Source organism: Aquila chrysaetos, chromosome 13, assembly GCF_900496995.4.
Source record: "Aquila chrysaetos chrysaetos chromosome 13, bAquChr1.4, whole genome shotgun sequence".
NCBI lineage: Eukaryota > Metazoa > Chordata > Aves > Accipitriformes > Accipitridae > Aquila > Aquila chrysaetos.
The window spans coordinates 24,313,538-24,328,522 of NC_044016.1; the positions used below are offsets into that span (position 1 = coordinate 24,313,538).

At 39.4% G+C, this 14,985-nt stretch overlaps 1 long non-coding RNA gene across 1 annotated transcript; it reads right to left on the reverse strand.

Annotated features, from left to right (window-relative positions):
• Nucleotides 1-965: 965 nt before the first annotated feature.
• On the reverse strand, nucleotides 966-7,765 carry LOC121233779. Its single transcript, XR_005933887.1, has 3 exons — nucleotides 7,663-7,765; nucleotides 4,892-4,899; nucleotides 966-977 (listed from the first exon to the last, which is right to left on the reverse strand). It is a non-coding gene; the product is annotated as an uncharacterized LOC121233779 (long non-coding RNA).
• Between the last annotated feature and the right edge of the window lie 7,220 nt (nucleotides 7,766-14,985).

The following is a 14,985-nucleotide window of genomic DNA, read 5'->3' on the forward strand; positions in this document are numbered from 1 at the left end:
TATATACTATCACTTTTTATTCCTTTGCTTTCAAGTCTTTCACTTCTTTATCTTGTCTTTTTGTTACAAACATTTTCCTATTGGGGTCTTAACTCTTGAAACAAAATCTGATTGTGAGAAAGTGTTTCTAAAAGAAGTTATCTCATCTTTTCTCTCTGGTTCGAAAAGCAGCATAAAAAGAAAACAAAATGCTTCCTATCAAATGGCTTGTTCACATTTGTTTAATGTTTTTTCTTCTTCTTTTGTTCTACTCAGCAGGTGAATCAAAAAATTTTCCAGCAAATTAGATGTGGGTTGGCTAGGAGATACAAACTTTTTGCAGCTTGTCGTTAGGATCCCTTACTACAATGCCTAAGATAACTCCAGCTGGTATGCCACAAATACTCTCATGACTACATTGGCAGATAGCTGAAAGCATCTGAGTACTCTGAGCATGAATCGGTCAATATGGGAAATACTTCCCTTTTCTTCTTCTTCTGCAATGGCTATGTGTGTTATCTACCATAGTTTGAATGAAAGAAATGCGACAAATTACAGAATGAAGATCCTGCAGTTTTCCACTTACCTTGTGCATTCAGTAATTCTTCATCCTGATCTAAATAAATCTGTCTTTTAATTACAGCTTTCCTTCTGATTAGCCCAATGCAGTTCTGGACATGACTGGGCTTAATGAAACTTCTGTGTTGCAAGGTGAAAGCCTGAGACAGACCCCAACAAATCAGCCTGCTGTGGGCAGGGAGGTTGGAGAAGATGACCTACACTGTTCTTTATGACTCTGTGAGTCTCAGCCTTGTATTTCAGACAATGTGCCTGACTTTTTTTAAATGCAGCACTGCATTTTTAACAGGCAGCTGTTTAGCATTTTAACAGGTGACCTGTTAAATCTCCATGTCTGTGGAAAAGCCCCTACCATAACCTTGCTCTTTAGAACAAGGACAAATAGCAATTAGACTGACCAAAATAATTTTAAAAGATGTCTAAGATTCAAATGAGAGTTTCTTTTATTTTCTTTGTTTTGTTTTGTGTGAAACAGGAAAGCTTTTACTTTACATTTTCAGCTCAGTCTGAAAGAAAAATTTTCAATTGCCTCTTGGGCATAGTTAAGAAACAGAAGCAAGGTGATGTTTGGTCCTCAAACAGCCAGAGTGGGTATTTCCCCATCCCAAAACCAGGGGATTGACCTTTTGTCTGATGGACTTTGTAGCCTGGAAAAATCTGATGGTGCTAGAAAGTGTTCTCTGGTGACAGACTTCTATTTAGCATTAAATTATAAGATATTTTTCTGGATTATGGGCTAGAGCTCTCCTTGGAGTGTGTTAACCCCTTGACTATACAATCATTCTCATTTGCTCTTTACCAATATCCTGCCAGATTTATTGAATTGTCCTAAGAAGGGCAATCTATGGAAGAAAAATCTACCCTCTGGTGATAGAAGTTTGTATCCATTCTGCTAAGGCAAAGTGTGGATCAGAAAGCCGATGCCCTGCTTCTTCCTTCTCCTCCTCTTTGTTTTTTATCTAGTCTTCCAAATATATGTGTACTTTTAAAGCATCAGAACTACTCAGAGAATTCAATTCAAATTCAAGACTATTTACTGGGCCAACACACCATTTTTGTAGTGACTGAAATACTTGCTGGAAGGCTTTCACCAACATTTACCTGTGGTGCATGTTATCTCAGGCTAGTTCTCTGAATTCCCTCATGTCCTTTGTCTTCATCTGTATATTTTAGTAGCTACCAACACATACATTTCCTCCAAGGTCTTTTCTATGCTCTCAGCTGAAGGATCATTCACAACCACCCCAAGGCCTCTTCCCTTTTTAGCCCTAACTTCTCCCATTCCTGCAACTACTGCAGCAATTGAGATGCCCGTTGATAGCAGGTCATTCTGCATGATCTGTCAGTTGACCAAACTTTTTATAGTCATATTATATATGAACCACTGATTGCAATATAATGTCCTTTGTTTCACAGCAAAGGTGGTGCCTGTCTGACAGAATTATGCATCTTTAGATTCCCTATCACAGTTCTTAAATATATAAGATAAGACATATATAGATGTACAAATGACATTGGTGTTAAAGAGGAAGAAAGTAAGGTAGGTGCAGAAGTGTAGCTATTGGGAAAAGCTCCTGCCTGTGATGATTATAAATTCTGTGCTAGCAAAAAATCCTCCTGGATAATTTATAGCCCATGATGGTGAAGAATATCTGAGTTTAAACAGCAAAGGGAAAAGAACCTCTATTTCACACACCAAGTGTGTGATCCAAAGAATATTGAAGTCAGCGGGCATCTTTCCATTGGCTTCAGCAGACTTTGTCAATGATGTAAAAGTGGTTAAAGGGATTTTACTCAAATGTTCCAATATTTACCCTCTGGACATGAAAGCAGCTGGAAAATTTCAGCCTAGAAAAAGGATTTAGGAAAAAAAAAAGATGAGCTGCTGAAAAAAAGTATGAAAAAATTATCTGCAGCTGAAACTATCACAGTTGAACAGAAGTGACAAGAGGAGAAGTAGGTGCTAGCTCTTTCAGAAAGACTTGCTACAAGCAAATATCACCATGTCAGTGTGACCTAAAGACAAACACTGAAAATCACTCAGGCCTTGACTGTGCAAAGATCTGTATGGTGGGTAAGGAAGGGTTAAGGACAGCTAGCCTCAAAGGTGCCAGAAGTTGACATTATTTCTGCTATTTGGATGCTTAGATTTTAGCATATACTTCTACCCCTGGCAGCTGGAGGCTGCTGTTCTGCTATTGTCCTTGTAGACTTTACATCAGTGCCGTGATTGACTTGAACACAATTTGGATTAGACTCTGAATTAGTTGTCCCTATGACAGTTCTTACATGAAGGCGGCAGATATTTTCCCTTGCTGAAGTACCCATGACCATAAACATTCCTTATTAGTGTATATACTTTAGGTGAGCTTTTCATTTACTGTAAGAAAACAAACAGCAGTGAGACAGAAAATACTACAGTCCACCTTTTGCAGATAATGTAAATACTGCTTGATATACCTTTCAACAATATTAGGAAGAGTTAATTAAGATTACAAAAATATTTTCCAACCAGCTACATGATACTCATGGTTGAAGCATGGCCTTTAATGATGGTTTTACCATACACATGAAAGCTACTGATTCAGCAAAATGTGGTTTATTTTGAAACCACTTATAAAATCATTCTCTGAGTGCCAACAGGAGAAAAAAAACTTCCTCTCTTTCTTTCTTTCTTTCTTTTTCTTTCTTCCTCTCTTTCTTCCCCTCTTTCTCCCTCTGTTTCTCTCTTCCTTTCTCTCTTTCTTTCTTTTTACCACAGCTTCCAAAATACCTTTAAGGAAATTTTCAAAATGTCCATGCAACATACAAGAAAAAAAATGTGAAGTATCATATCATTTTTTAATATCTCATTGGTTTACAGAAAGTAATACAGATACCTCACGTCTTCACCAGCAGATAAAAATAAGTTCGTATGTACATTAATGGGGATGTTCACAGGATTGGACTGAGGGGAGAAAAAAACTGAGCAGCAATCCAGAACAGCAAACAAAACCCCTCCTTTGAGGGAGCAGTGGGAAATGACAACATACTTTCATTTTCCTACCTCTGGGGAAAGACTTTCAAAACAGTTCTGGGCATGATGTCCAAAAACTACATTCAACGTATATAAACCACTACATTCAAAGAGCATTAAGCATCTGTCTTAAACTCACCAAGGTAAGGAAATTCAGAATTAAGACTGTAACTCCATACTTAACTCACACCTTTTTAGCCAGCCCTTATGGAATGACAGATCACCCACTGTTAAGAGACCACTGCAATTCCAGCTTCAATGTTGAATGTCTTTGCTCTTTAAGTGCTGAACTGGATCTGGAATGTTAACCTATTTGTTAGTTTTCTTTTTCTTTCTTTTTTTACAGTAATGTGAATAAAAGCAAATAAAACATATGAAGTCTGTATGTTTTGAAATAACTTTTCTTTTAATTTTTGTAGTCTATATTTTTTTCCAATGATCAAACTTGAAGAAAAACTAATTATGGGGAAAAAAAACATGCTTTTTTAGTATGATCTTATGCCAAGTTTCAGTCCAGAGCAAAATTTTACAGTCATGTGAACCCCTAAAAAGAGTGGTTTATAATGGAAGCATTGACAAACTCTTAAGTACAGCAGGGCAAGTAGGTGTCTCTAGAATATTACTCAATAAGAAGCTTGTAATTACAGTTCTCAATAGAAGGGGGGAGTATAGGGGAATGAAGGATTTTCCTCCATGTGATATTTCTGGCATAATTTGTGCTGAAAATTTTCCAGGGTCTGTTGAGCCATAACCACAGCTCACTTCTCCAGTAACAAAATATTAATGATACAACTGTTTTTCACTAGACTTCTAGAAAAAAAGTTCTTGTTTTCTTACCAAAAATATATTTTATTGCTTAATCTCCAATTATAGCTGAGAAAATGATTTTGAAAATTCTCTGATTTGTGAAAATGGTCCTTCTCCTGTGAGAGGAAAATGTGACATTTCAGCAAAATCACACTTCATTTCAAGGAAATGGATTTTGTGGGCTTTAATTGTGTGAGTTCAAAATGTCCAATGTCAAGTCCTTTGAAACTATTCTTCTTTATCAAAATTTAAACAGGTATAAAAACTTTTCAGTGATTCATTCAGTCAGGCTACCCAGCTGCAGCTTCATCTTTAAAACTTTATGGCTATGATCTTCCATCTGTAATTCTTTCCACGTTGCATTAAAGATCACTCTTGTCTGCTAGGATGTGTCACTCTTTCTCCAACATCATGACGATGCTCTTGTAGCATCCTCTGGGGAAGAATAACCACAGAACAGTCCTTCCAAACAACTTTTCAGGATGGGACCACATGGAAGAATACTGTAACGGGGATCTCTTGTAGGATATCTATCTCTAGGACAGGCAGGAAGGAGGGGGAAGGAAAAGGAGAGAGATCATATAGTAATTTCATATACAGAGAGACATGGAAAGACAGGTTAAAATTAGCAGCAGAGTGGAAATGGACAGAAACATAAATTAAGGCACTCCAGTGAGGTCAAAGACTGTGAAGGAAAAAGGCGTAAGCTTTTGGCAACAATTTCTGAAGATGAAGGTCCTTTTTTCACTGCTCACTAATGGCCACTGTACTTGGCCCTCACTCAGGTCACGTTCCCATTAACCTGACTTTGAGCTGTTCTTTTTCCATTTTCTTTTTGATTTACAGCACTTTAAGTAAACTGAGATTAGCTCCCCTGAAACCAAGAGAACTTTATGCCAGCATAAATCTGATGTAGCTGAGAAAGCAGCTCAACTGTGAGGACATTAGGATTTGGCTTAAAATGACAGTATTAAAAAAAACCACAAAATTAAGTCCCTTCTATCAAACCTTGTATGGGAAAGACAAATCATGCCACTTCAGATCCTGCTTTCCAGGCTTGCTGTACGTGCCCACTGCTAAGCCCCACAGGTACTCCTTTTTCCTCACTGCTGAAAGACTGACTTCCCCTCCCGTTCCTCTACACTAGATGAAAGGCTGGCAGTGGTGTAAAACAAAGGCTAAATGCCTTTAATCCAATCAGACAAAATCCCCTTGGCCCAGGCACTGAAGAAGACAACATCTTCCCCACCAGCCCCAGCCTATAAGAGGCACAGCAGGAGCCACACAGAGTGAGGCTCTGGGAAGTGTTTCAGTTGCCTTCAGAGCTGGTAAGGTTTTGCTGGACAAAGTCGTACACTCAGGGGGCCAGGATAATGAGGCTGTCCCTTGATGGTTTAACATCCCCTTCACCTCCCAGCCTCATCGGGCAGAGTATTGTGATCTGCACCTCGCACAACGACTGCATCGTCCTGAAGCCAGATGGGACTGATTACACTGACCCAGCTGCATTGACTGCATTGACATTGAGGCCACAGATTTGCCCAGAGCTACCCCATATTCTTGTCCCAGTATCATTTATCCACCAAAATTGTTGCGGAACTACAGCATGTATTTTACTGTCCATATGTTCTTCTTTTTGGACAATAATGTAAGAGCATATAAAAACCCACATATGAATCACATACTTGCAGGTGTACGTGGAAACATGCCAGCTATATTATGCTCAAAAAATAATAAATGAACGTGCTATCTTCACTTGCATGGGATTAATGAGCCATCCATCTTTTTCAGTTGTTATACCACCTAGCAATGTTTATTCCCATCTCTAACAGCACATGGAATTTCTTCTTTAGAGGCAAAGGCTTTTTAGTACATTCAGTCCTGCGGTCACAAATTGGGTAAGCAACTATGTAACTGTGGCCCAGCATCTACTAAAAGTTTTGATTTGGGTTCAGTTAAAGCTTCCAGTGAACAGTAATAGTCTGTCATAATATCAAAAGCATGAACAAAATGGAAGAAAATGGGTCTACATCAATAAGCCATCTGAGAATCCACCCGCATGCTCACAGGCATACTTACATTTGGGGACTGATTCTCATTTACCTCCAGGATGACTAATACCATTTCAGCACAGAAATGTCAGGCAGTCCTATGACAAATCCAGGTTGGGTCCTGTGACTTTAAAATGTCAGGCAGTAGAAACAGAAAAGGGTAATCTCCTGAAAATGACTTCAACTCAACCAGAATACACACCCTGTACAATTGCTGACATTCATGCAACAACAACAATGTTTATATGTTTACCACAGTGGAACAGCAAATGGAATGTATAAGCAGTTTTGCCTTGAAAAGTTATGTTGGTAATGCATGCATAATTTTTTGAATGTGGAGGATTTAAGTTTATAACCCTAATAGCATTTATATTTAAATTTGCAAAGCTAAAAATTTCTAAAGCTAAATTTCTAAAATTCATAGTGGCGCTGGTAAGCACATACCACCACCCACTATCCACAGGACACAGCAATGGCTATTGTGCTGCCTGCCTAGACTCAGGCTCTGGCTTTGCCTGAAAATGTTGGGCTGCTGCACGCTGCAGATTGCCCTTGGTCCTCCAGCACATGTTTGTAATGTTGCTTGGTGCCTCTGCTGAGCCACAGTCCCCACTGGCTCCACTCTTCCTCAGGTCCTCTTGGGAGGCTCTTGCTTAAGGATTCCTCATGACAGGTAGTGTGTGTTTCTGTAGAGAACATGTATTCTTACAGGTCCGTAGCAATGAGGGCAAAGCTGCAAGAGACAGACCCAACAAAGCAGAAGAACCCTGGTGGCTGTTTTGGTGGCCTTGAGGGGAAAAAATGCAGGAAAAATCTGCTTTAGCTGCTTGGACTTCTGAAGTAATAGTTGTGCTTTTATAAAGCACAGATACATAAATATTTCAGATAAATACTTCCCCAAACGACAAGAGCTGTTTTACTGTGTGTAGGGACAACTGCCTTTGATGGGCTATTTCTTTTCTCCGTGCAAGGCCATTTTGGATCTTGTGCCCAGATTGCGACAAAATCTCCATTTACTAAACTTGATCAGACCATTCCTCCCTTGGACATACTCCCTTGGACAGTACCAAGTCCTGCTGAAAAACTGACTGGTTGGTAGTGGTACTTCTGCCGTGTTTGGCATATTAGCCTAATCATCTGGGAAATCATTGCAAAACTCCCAGCTCAGTGTACAAAACACTGTGATCGTCGGGCCTCTGCTTCACAGTTTTCTTTCTGGGTTTGTGGCACTTAGAGACATGGTTTAGGGGTGGACCTGGTAGTGTTAGGTTAACAGTTGGACTCAATAATCTTAAGGGTCTTTTCCAATCTAAGTGATTCTATGATTTTATGATTTTTTTGGGGCGGAAGAAAAAAAAAGGCACCCAGCAGCACCTGAAAAGGGTAGAGAGTATTGTATCCTTTTCTCCTTGAATATTATGTGCAGTTCTGGTTTTCCACATCAAAAAAGTAAAACTAGAAGAGGGAAAAGTGACAAGGATACGTACAGTTATTGAAAAACAAATGAAGAAACTTCTGCAGGAGCACTGAAGACACTTTTCAGCCTAAAAAAGAGATATAGCATGTACACTATTGGTGCACATGCTAAAACTAGGGCAGCATAAACAGCTCAGAGAATATGACTAGGAAAAGATTGTTTGCTCTGTCTCAATACAAAAACAGGGGAGATATCAAATAAAAAGCTGTCAGGGTGAAAGCATACCAATGGTGATACTTATACATACCAAATCTTTGTGGAAATCATTGCAGATGTTGTGTAGCCCAACAGGTTTTTGTGACTCGTGAAACCCTTGGAAATACAGTCCACCAAGGGCTGTTGAAACAAACCTCCCATCTCTGGCTCAGAAATCCCTGAACTGCAGGTCTAGGTGAAACATTGTCTATCAATCACAGACACTTGGGTGAAGGAGGGAGAAGCCAGGGCTAACTTCCTTACAGATTTATAAGTGATTTCTAATCTCTCTGGAGGTTCTATGATTGACAGAAAGACCACTCTGACTGGCCTTACCTCAGGAGTAATGTTAACTGAGTTTAAAATTTCATAGGGAAAAGATAAAGCAATAGTGAACTAAAACACCTCATAAAAATAACAACAGAAGAAATAAAATTAGGAATCCATAGAACTTGCGAGGATTAACCTTAGCATTTCTGGCAGGGGAAGAAGGGAAGATTATTTGGAATCTCTGCTGAAGCTTTTATATAAAAAAATCTATAAACCATGCTACATTTACATGATTCTTGAAATTAGTAAACTGGAAGAGCCCATGGATACCCAGTGCCAAAATCCACAGCAATTCCAGCTCCTTAACTGCAAAGTTTTGAATATCTCAGCAAAACATTTTATTTCATAAAATAGCTGTAGAGAAGTCAAATCAACAAGCAACTGATAATGCAGAGAGTATGAAGTGTAAGAAATTTCACTTCTGTCACCAGAGGAATGGCAGAGAAGAAAAAGTACCTTCTATCATACTTCTCTTTCTACAGGAGAATAAAAAAGCCCCGTGAGTCACCACGGCACTCCATTGCCTGCCACATTAATTGTTAGAGCAGGAAACATCACAAGGAAATGTGAAGAGCCAGAAGCAGCAGAAATATTCTTGAAAAAGCTGGAAAGTGAATTGCATTACAAGTTGGACTCCAACAAAGATGAACTCACTGAATTTGAAGAAATACCTTAAGACTGCTACCCAGTAATGAAAAAAGCTAATTGGAAAAAGATTTAAAGGAATAAGGAATCTCTGGAGGAAAAGAGAGGAAATAAAAAGACAAAAACCAGCATAATATGCAACAGAAAAAAAAGGAAAGTATTCCAGGTAAAAGACAGTTTCGACAGTGTAATTCATGGTATTATTATCATTATAGTGATATATTGCACCCTAGAAATACCTGTTCCTCTCAGGTGACTATAAAAGGTTTCTAGTCAGCTACCTCAGATGTAGGTATTTTTGTTTTGTGTCTAGCATTAGGGGAGATAAATGCCATGCTGGGTCTTCAGCACCCTTAAAAATTTATAACCACTGGACTCTAATCAGATTCTGCAGCCCTAGGATTCCTTTACTCTACATTTTTACTCTTTCTTTTCTTTTTGCTAGAAAAAAAAATTTCCAGAAAGATGGTCTGAATAGCACTATACTAGGTGTTAGTATTACTCTGTAGGTGTCATACATTACTTTATGATATAGAAGATCTGAGATCAACTCTTTAGTCTAAATCAGAGCACAGACTTGAATCTTGTTCTTCCATAACCAGAGTCTGTGCCCTCACTGTTGGCATGTCTATGGACTTGCTCGTTGCCCCTCCCATTTTGACTAGAAACTTCATCCTGGAGATGAAAAAACACTGTTTAAATAATTTTCTGTTAAAGTTATGTCAAAACTAGCATAACCTCGCACACACAAAAAAAAAATCCTTTCAGAAAAAAAAAAATGTCCCACAACAAAAAAAAATTAATTGGAAAATCCATTCTTAGACCTCTGATGACATTTTTAAAACAAACAATGGAAATATATGTAAGAGGAAACATAACCAAGGGGAGATGAAGCTGCTTAAGTTTGTAAATGCCTGTGGATAGTCCAACGCAGTCACGTCTGCTGAGTTTAAGTGTGGAGGCCCTCGTGTTCCCAGGAATGGATTCCTTGGTGCTACGACATCAGATGACAACTTCAGTAGCACCTCCTTCCTATGCTAGAAAGGGAGGTAATCACTTTGAATCCTAAATCTCACTAAAACTTGTGTGACTGGACTTGTTATGTGACATGAAAGAAATGAGGTCTGGCTCCCAGAGAGGAGAAACTGCTGCACTGCCAATACAGAAGTTGGCCAGATCCTGTGATCTCAGAGCTACACTTATACTTTGAAGGGACTCTGATAGAGCAAGTGCTTCCTAATCCACGCTGTCTCTGAAGAAATCCGGTATTTACCTGTGAGAACAGCTGTTGTGCACTTAGTGATATGAAGTCCTTGTTAGCTGTGTTGCTATTAATATGTTCTTTTCTGGGTGCATGCATCGTTTTTGCTTTGGCTTCATGACATCTCTCTTCCTCTCTCCAGACAGGGTTTCAATTCTCCTACTAATTAACCTCTTTTTGGCAAACAAATGTATTTCATTAAAATACAATGCATTACTGGGGAGGAAGGAAGATTCAACTAATCAGGAATTATATATCATGCTGTTTTTAGGGGGACATGGTAGACTTAGACTGGGATACTGCCAACCTCAGATTTAGAGGTGGAGAGAACTAACTTTAGGTTTCCAAGTCAAATAAATAGTAATAGCTCCTCCTGTTGTCTTCCAAAGCAAATGCTTAGTACTTGAAAGAGAGGTAACCATAAAAGGTTCAGGGCTTACCTCTCACTTCTTGGGGTTGTTATTATAGCAAAACAATAATGATGTGAAGAAAGGCTAAATTATGGCATGGAGGTGTCCTGGTTTCGGCTGGGATAGAGTTAACTGTCTTCCTAGTAGCTGGTACAGTGCTGTGTTTCGGGTTCAGTATGCGAAGAATGTTGATAACACTGATGTTTTCAGTTGTTGCCAAGTAATGTCTAGTCTAAAGTCAAGGATTTTTCAGCTTCTCATGCCCAGCCAGCAAGAAGGCTGGAGGGGCACAAGAAGTTGGGAGGGGACATAGCCGGGGCAGCTGACCCAAACTGGCCAACGGGGTATTCCATACCATGGGACGTCCCATCTAGTATAGGAACTGGGAAGTGGGGGCGGGGAATCGCCGCTGGGGGACTAGCTGGGTGCTGGTCGGCGGGTGGTGAGCAATTGCACTATGCATCATTTGTACATTCCAATCCTTTCATTATTGCTATTGTCATTTTATTATTGTTATCATTATCATTATTAGTTTCTTCTTTTCTGTTCTATTAAACCGTTCTTATCTCAACCCATGAGTTTTGCTTCTTTTCCCGATTTTCTCCCCCATCCCACTGGGTGGGGGGGGAGTGAGTGAGCGGCTGCATGGTGCTTAGTTGCTGGCTGGGGTTAAACCACGATAGGAGGCCAGACAAGGTAACAGCTGAGACAGAAGCAGGAATGTGAGCCATGGTAATAGCTCTTCAGTCTGGTGGAAGGGATTTTAATTACATGTCTAAAACTCTGGGACTTTGCAGCATGAATAAAAATTTCAGATCAGTGTAACATTAACATGGAACTGTCATTAGAGGTTAAGTAACAGAGTTTGACCCAGTGCCTTTTATCATTGCTAGAAAGATCATGCTCACTCTATTTTGTTTTTATTTAAACCAGATAATATTTTGTCCTTTATTTCAACAACTTTAAGAAACTTATATATATTTGGAGGGTGATAGTGGTTTTTTCCAATTTTTGTTTTGCATGTGTTGTCTATGTGCAAAAGGTTATCCCTAAGGCAAACTATGAGGGGAACAGGAGGTCCCTTGTCATCTCTTTGTAATGTAGTAGTCATTACATTTAGCCTCAGATTTATAGGAAAATCCCTTTCTAGCTTCTCAATTGCAGTGAAAGTGGTCAAACGAGCGTGTTGTAATTAAGCACTTAAAAATAGAGCCTTGTTTGTCTATAGGTCTTCTGGCTCTTAGGTTTGAAGAAGTACTAAGGAAAAAGTATATTAATTCCAAGTTTTTAATGAGAAGATGACTTTTCTTACAATGGGACAAAAACCATAACAAGTAAATGAGAAATTGAAAAACTGATTTCCAAATGGAGTGTTACAAAGTACCTGTAACAAGAGACCTGAGAGAAATGCTTTGAAAAACACTTGTATGATGTTTGAAAATATGAATGTAGCATCTGCTTCTGAGTGCCTAATTTACACTGACTCCTTGCAGCCATGATAGAAAGACAAGGTGAAAAGTCATAGTCATAGTTTTCCTAAAAGGAGAGCACAGGCATACTTGCCCTGTGGGAACAATAATGGCAGACTGAAATAATTCAATTAGTTGTCAGTTTGTATCAGCTGAAGCCTTGTCTAGACTTGATTTTTTTTTTTTTTTTCTGGTTAGCTTGTACTCTTCTATGTTAAAATACCTAGTGTTCTCAAACAATATTCTTGTTGCCAATCCAGTTTTCTTGTACAATAATAAACCCATAGTGGAAGTAGCTTTCAGTGAGAGGTGATGACTTCTACAACAGTGAAGTTTATTTGTAAAGGGTGGCTGAGCATGTGCAAAGTCCTCTACTGTGGTCCCCTGCTACTGCCAGGTCATGTTGGCTAGACCAAACTATGCTATTCAATGCTACTTTACAGCCGGCCACAGTCTATTCTGCATGAGTTCAGGTACCTGAATCAGATCTCATGCCTGAGGTTGTGGACTTCAGTTCTCACATGCAATCGTGTCAGTGCTCAGCTTTCTACGTAGCTATCTGAACAAAACTGAGGTCACGACGATGCCACAATAAAGGCACTCTAGATGCATATAGATATGTGAAGGAAAGCAACATGTTTTACGGGAGACTTCACTAAATGAATATCTACCATAAGGAGATGGACTGTACACTTGTGTGAGATCCCGTTGCTGAGGTATTGCATTTGGTCAACACCATGCACACCTCAGTGGTTGCCACCCATGACGTGGGACAGACAGAGTTTGTCACTGAAATCCAGGATCTGACTGGAGCACTGCAGGCTCAAGGGATCACAGCCAGGAAGTCTTGCTAGAGCTGCAAGGGTAACCCTGCCAGGGAGGAGAGTCATGTGCAGGAGCTAGTGTAGGCAGGGAGACGTTAACACCTTGGTGCTGTGCTATCAGGTGTCTGCCACTATAGGATACGCTTCTTTGCTTCTTTTTATCTTCTTGCCTTTCGCTCCCCAATATTTGTTTCATAAAATAGAGGCGGCATGCAGGGAAGTGCTGGGTAGAAAAGTGGGTCAACTCCATTGCTTAGTGTATGTGAGAAATTAATGTGCTCTCTATTGCCTCAAACTGAGAGGAAGCAAACATATCTGCATATTCCCTTGACATTTCCTGGCATATATCCAGGAGCTGTACTAGAGATGTACAGGCTTCCAAGTTCTTTTCTTTGTATTGCTACATCCATACCCTACATCAATGTCACTTGCTGTCCCCTGCTTACTGCTCCTCATACTTTGACATTTGCTCTTCTACTTCCTTCCTCCTCCTACCTCCAAAAGCCCCAAATCAGCCTCAGCCAAAATGGCAGCACAGTGTGGATTAAGTATTAGGTTTAAAAGAAGTACACTTTTCCCTGTTGCAGTAATTACAGGGAAAAAATAAAAAACATTCTGAGCCTTTAACCAACATGAAGTATGATACGGTAAACCAGCCAAGTCACACAACACACAAGTTTCCAGCAGAGAAAGATATTTTGGTTACTGCAGAATTCTAGCTCTTTTGCAGCACCCATTATGTTGATCCATGAGTGTTTTCTTTTTAGAAAAACAAGCCAGAGAATATGCTTTAATTTGATGCACAGATTGTGTGGCAATGCAGTTCACTTGGCACTTTCCATAGTGCCTGTGATTCTCCTTCACCCTGTTCCCAGCTCTGAAAACACCATTCTGGCAAATGAGCTCACTACATAGTTTCTCAGCTGGACCGGCATCTCTTCAATAGATGATGTTTTCATTGTTGGAGGACACACCTAATGTGTTTCATTCTCCAAAGCAGGGACAGCCTACTGGAGCGTCCCTGCACTGATCAGCCTCTTTCAGTGGCACCGCCTTTAGAAAAAAATTCTATATGCACCCTGAGGGAGAAATGAAGAGTTTGAAGAAGGGAATGGAGGAAAGAGAGAGAAAAAAAGAGAGAAAGACAAAGACATGGTAGAGTCGTCACAGACACAGCTGAGGAAGATAATGATTCTGTAGAAAGAGGCTCCCTGGAAAGCATGGTGGATACCATGATGAGAGACTATAAAAGAGCCTATATAAACATCTCCTGTTTAATTTGTGTTTAAGGTTTTAACTTGGCACATGATTGTGGATGTTTAATAATACTTTTTACTGGTCACAGATATGCATTTAATCCTTTTCTTTTCTATTGTTCACAGCATTTAATTTGGCATCCTCATTGTTATTTATTAAAAATTCATTGAAAATGTCTTTGCATTCATAGGTTCCAGTCATGAGCGATTCATTAAAATGCCCACCTTCACTTCACTAATTCATTAAACAATTCATTAAAATGCCTGCATTCACTGAACCTTCAGATGCTTTATTTTAATCTCCAAATGTGCACAGTGTTAAAATCCCCATACACAGTACACTAAAATCCCCACATGAAGCATGATAAAAGTTTTATAACATTGTACCTACTCCTTAATACACATGTTAATCACAATTAAATCTTATATGGAAAGCTGTGCACATTGTTCACAAGTGGCCTTTAAACTTTAGAAGAGGAGTGGAATACGTTCCTCATTTTATTCCTACCATTAAATGTAGCATCTCAGAGTAACATTTTCACTGGGTCACCAGTCCAGCCATCTGCACGCTTCCTTCCTTAATTTCACAAAAGTTGAACAAGTCTCAGCAAAGAGCTGTTGTAAGAGCTTGGGTTCCCTTAACAGCCTCTTCCTTTCTGCCTCATACATCCTTACTTCTTATCCTC